Consider the following 5,854-nt stretch of genomic DNA (forward strand, 5'->3'; position numbering starts at 1 on the left):
AAATGTGATCTAACCATTTTTAATCACGTTCTTGTTGACGCGACGTCGTAGATCTTAATGTTAGGAACAAAGAGAGCGTTTAATGCGACTTACGAAAAGAAAACAAGACTAATATCAGCTGCGCGTCGGAGCAATTTTATCACCTGATACCACGTGGCGTGTTTTTTAAATTAGTTTTACTTTGTACCCACGAACGTAGGTCGATCTGCAAATTAGTCGGTGTCTTCACTCTCGTGTGCCGGTTCAATTTGCAAGTTGGTGGGTGTGTGTTTTTCGGTAACTTTCATCCGTGAGTAGATATTGATGCTGTTGATAGGGGTAAATTAAATGCTTACAGTGTGGTTATAGAATGTTAAAGATCACGACAACAGGTAATGATAAAAATTGACGAAAGACACGCGATTCGTTTCACTCTTCACATCCTCTTGAAACTTACGGGCATCGATCATTTAATTCAAGGAGATTCCGTTAATAGCAAAGGCGGGCCTCCACCATTATATCATGTCAAAGCTATGACAATCCTCTCGGTTTAGTCCGTCTGGTTATTACTTGGTCGATAATTGTGCTGCAAGAATTGAACTCAAACCAAATTGCTTTCATCTATTTAGGGAAATAGCAAATTCCAGCCCGAAGGTTATCGTATACTGCTCACGCAAAGCGGAATTCCTCTTACAGTCGATTAAGGTGCTCGGTCCCCCAACTAAGTGTAACTACTGCATGATTCGTAAAAATCAGTGCTTGGGTGATTTTTTGCCTAAAAATATTTTGCGGCTTCGTATTATTAGAGCTTCTTCCACTGAAGAAATTGTAAAAAAGTTAAAGCAGTTGGCACGTGTTTTATGTGATTGGCCAGTTTATGAACTGGCTCAGAGGTAGGCCCATTTTCTGTCTTTCACCGCAAAACGATTAGATTTTCTTAAGAAATGGAATCGATGTTTGATTACGGAAAAGTACTGTTTTTAATACACGGATAAGGCTGCCCCGAGGAAATGGAAATAAAAATGGCCGGACCTTGGAATTCGGTTACGTTTTTCCCGAATTAAATTTTCGGCCGATAATTTTTTTTCGAAACTATCACGGAGGATAACTGAGGCTAGCGCTTTTCAGTAATTTGTTAAATTTTGGATTATACCTCCTACCTTAGGCAGTAGATCAATCGATCCGCCTGGATTGTGAGACAAATGCACCTCAAAATGGCGTTCAAGCCTTTGATTATTATAAAGGTGAAAAACTCGATCATTACGTTGTTGTACATTTAGTTATTTCGACCTTGTTCAACGAGAGATAGTTAGAATGTTTATTCAGTTTTTAATATTATATGAAAACAAATGACTACTCGTCATTGTAACTCATTACAGTCCGTGTGAATCGTAAACGACTGTCTCACTTTCAAGAAAGTGGATGATAAGATGCCGATTTTAGGTGCTAACGAGAGGGTATTTTTGTCAAAGTGTATTGGCGAAAGTCATTGAGCTTTTACCAGCTTAATAGAGACCTCGAAATAATGATGAAAGACGCTTGTATGCTTACTACCTTATCATTCAAATTTCTGTTCATTTGGTACTTTAAAAAACCTTTATATAATTATGTCGTAATTGCTATCGTTTTTTCTCTCTTATTCTCAACTTTTACCAAATCTGGTGCTCGTGTGTTTTAGCTTGCTTGGAGCAGTTTTAATTCATTGTTAATTTGTGGTAATGTTAGGATCAGAGACTGCCGATCTAAACATAAAGTACACATGAACAATGATGAATTGAAGTCTTAATGAAGTAACAGCTTTGGTACTGAATAAGTGGAATTCAATTTTTATTTCTTTTAAAAAGGGAACGATCTGTTAAAGAGCTGAGGACGTCTTTCTATAGGTAAGGATTATGAATTGAAAGTATTGAACCTTTTTGCTCAATTTTTTTCGTCAAGTGTGGTCATCTACTAGTTTAGTACAAGAATTGTACGTCTTTAAAAAACACTCATTGCAAAGGGTAAAAATAAAATGGGAAGATGTATTAACAGGAACACAAACGTGGCATACGAATTAAACTTTTGGTCATTTGCGCACATGAGAAGAATCTGTTGACTTTGCCTGTAAATTCGTTTCGTTTATGTTGAAGTGATGGGTTGGCGCTTCGAGCAAACGTGTCTTTTTAAAGAAACTGATAATAAACATACGAAAACACACTTTACTTGAGAAAAATAATCGATCGCAGTTTGCATCGCACCGTTACTTCTAATAGAGATTTTTTTGTTGCACATTTAAACCATTTTTCACTGGTTGAGCCACAGTGACTGCTGCGAGTACAAAGGAATAACTCACCTCTTGTGCCTCAAAAGAAGTGACACGTGGTAAGAAGGAAACGTACGGAGAACTCATCGTTTTCATTTCTCGCTCCTCACTCTCTCCCTCTCCCACCCCCACCCCTCTTTCTCTCTTTGCGGGAAAGCTTGCTTTCCAGGCAATCTTTTTCTCTTTCCAAAGCCACCTATTCCCAACGGATGAGAGACATACCAAAATTGTGGATTTCTCCACATGTCTCAATCACGGGTGGAAGAACGTGTTCCCACCTCAAGAAAAATCCTGTTGACGCACTATTGGCAGTTGGTTTACCATAATTGGTCGGCGTTTGGCTAAAGCTAACAAACTTCTGGAATTGTTGAAGAGAGCCTGTCCTCTTTTGTCAGATGTCAAAGTTCGGCGTACTTTTTACTTATCCCTGGTGAAATGGCAACTTGGATATGCTATCGTTGTCTGGTCTCGACACCAAAGCTCACAAAAGTCGAAAATAGAATGTATACAGAGGCGAGCAACGAGTTGGATATTAAAGGAAAGACTACGAGAGTCCTCATAACAAGGAACGTTTAATTGCACTTGAACTGTTACCCCTTTGTTATGATCTTGAAATTAGAGACTTGATCTTCTTTTATAAAGCTTTGTATGGTGTTTCCGGGATTTAAATATGTATGATTGTTACTTTTGTTACTCATGGACGAACAAGAAATTGTAATAATCCTAATCTTATGTTCAAAATTCCCTCATGTAAAACTGCTACTTTTAAAGCAGCATACTGTAATGGTATTAACATTACTTTTCACTTGTCAATCACTTTTTTGACAGGAGGGCTCAACGACAACTTGTTATAGAAATCTAGTATGTCATGTTTAATGACCTTTCCGCCCATGTGGAGTACTCATTTTCTCTTGTCTATGTTTAATAATTAAATGCCATGGGAAAAAATAGCCGTTCCTCATCGCCAGCGAGCAGAGTGGTATCGACTTTTGTTGCCAGAAAGCTCTATATAAATATATACACCAACTAAACAGACTATATAATAAAAATCCTATGACATAGATAAATCTAAATAATTCTAAGATCTATAATATTGATTGAAGTTACTACAATATATTCCCAGCAAGCAAACCTTAATTGCTTAGAATAAAAAGCTCCCCGTAAAATTGTTTTCTTTAAACTTCCAGCCAGCACGTTTTTTATTTTTTTTGCAGAAGTTAAATTTGAAGCCACACGTAGATTTGTTTCATCTGATGCAGCATTCGAAATGGTTTCTGGTCAGTAAGAGTTCAGGAGTTCGTTGTCCACGGAGAATTACCCCGTTTTCGCTAACCTGCGATCAGGCGTACTTTTCTTTACAATTCATTTGCGAGTTATGAAATCTTAAATCAATTTCAAAGCACCTTTATCGCCACTACATCATCAAAAAGAGGACGACGATAGCGGTTTAGGTTTAAGAACGCTGTACTGCAAATTTCCAGGGATTATAGGACTTCGGTCTTCCCTACCCAGCGACACAGATGGAAATTATACAACGAAAAGAATCATTCACTTGCAGAGTCATATATTCAGTTTCCGAAACTGAATATATGACTCGGCCATGGTGCTCTTTTGAATCTCCGCACACACAAGGGCATCATCTTACTGAAGATGACGTTTCAGTGAAGTTTCTTTTGTAAGGTGTTTTCTTGGCATTTTTGTTCCCTGGAATGAGGTCACTTTAAAGAGGAGGTTAATTAATTCTTCTGCACGTGTAAACGGTCGCTAGAGTAGCCATGACAAAATGTCGGATAATTCAGAAACGTCTTCCTTTGAGAGCTATTTCCGTCTTTTCAGTCAGTATTTTTCGCACGCTGTTGGAAATTGGCTGTACACGATGAGATAAAGTAAACCCCATACCTTCTTCGTGCTCTGCAAGAAGCATATGTCTTAAACTTAACTGGTACTGAGTTGCAACTTTCCAAAGGGCTATATGGAAAAGTCAAAAAATCGTCAGTCGATGTTTAAATAACTATAGTTGTATTCATTTGGCTTAATTTTACAAAATGAAATCCAACGCTTCTCCTCAAGCTCACTTTAAACGTTTCCATGTTTCAGAACCCTTACGAAAATCGCAAACACTTCTAGCAACAGTTAGACTAACATATACCATTCGATATTTAAGTAGACAAAACTGAAGCAAATATCAGTTTTTTTGTTCGTTGGTTAAGAAATTTCGGGTAGTTTTATAGAGTTAAGAATATCCTTTTTGTGCTTTCAACTTTTGGCGGTGAAAATCTCAATCGCTCTTGGATGGATTGAAAAAATACGTCTCGTTGTTCTTCCTGGTGTTTTAGTTGACTTAACAAGTTTCAATGTGTTGGAACCTCTTAATAAATCGAAAACACCTCTCCACTAATTAAGCGTTTGAGCAAGTTTTGATGCTTTGAAACCCCTTGCGAGATCGCAAACACTTGTTCATAAGCTCACTTAAAAAGCTTCGATGTTTGGAACCTCTTAAGAAATCGCAAACACTTCCCCTCTAATTAAGCAGCTGAGCAAGTTTTGATGTTTTGCCGGAAACCCCTTGCGAGATCGCAAACACTTCTCCACAAGCTCACTTAAAAAGCTTCGATGTTTTGGAACCTCTTAAGAAATTGCAAACACTTCCCTCTAATTAAGCAGCTGAGAAAGTTTTGATGTTTTGCCGGAAACCCCTTACGAGATCGCAAACGCTTCTCCACAAAGTCACTTAAAAAGCTTCGATGTTTTGGAACCTCTTACAAAATCGCAAACGCTTCTCCATTAATTAAGAAAACTTTAACTTTAACTTTTTTAATGCAAACGTCTGACGGCTGAATGAAGAATCTCGTTTGACCAGGAGATAGAAAGGGCAGTCACGCAGCACCAGAGAAGAGATAAATCATGAAATCAGAGCGCGAATTCGGAAAATTGATTTAAACTAATGCAGCATGTCAATGTGCAATAAAGAAAAAGAAGCTTACCTGTCCCTAGAAAATAAAACGAGGAACGTGACCGTTGCGATAGAACCACGTGAAGAGCTCACAGGACAAATACAAAAAGCGCAACTCTGGCTTCTCCAGAGACTGTTATAGCGGAGCAAATATCTGAATTTAGGAGGATACTCTTCCTGTGCTTCCAAATCAATTGACAGCTGTCATATAGCAAAGTTCAAAGACGTAGCTCAACAAACCTATTCATCACATGCTGCGCCACAGCTTAAACATTCTCTGATTTGTCGTCGCGCCCAGCAAGCTTGCCTGTATAAACATATTTCCCAGGAAACAATGCGAAACTCGACCGCATTCGCTGAAAAAACACGCTTTTCCTTTTCCTAAATAAAAACTACGCTATCAAGCAACCGTTTGAAAGAACCACTGCCAGTAAGGGATTGCCAGCACAGAAATTTTCCAGCCAGCAACGAAACGCCTTGGGAGCAGATATTATGCATACTGGCTCCATTGAGCCCCTCTTGTTTTTGACGTTGATTATTCTTGTACGTGGTCCATTTCAAGACACTTCCCTTGCCATAAGGCTTAGAGATTTTATGTAGATCGTTTTCACTGTCACGCA

Source organism: Montipora capricornis, chromosome 11, assembly GCF_036669925.1.
Source record: "Montipora capricornis isolate CH-2021 chromosome 11, ASM3666992v2, whole genome shotgun sequence".
Lineage (NCBI taxonomy): Eukaryota > Metazoa > Cnidaria > Anthozoa > Scleractinia > Acroporidae > Montipora > Montipora capricornis.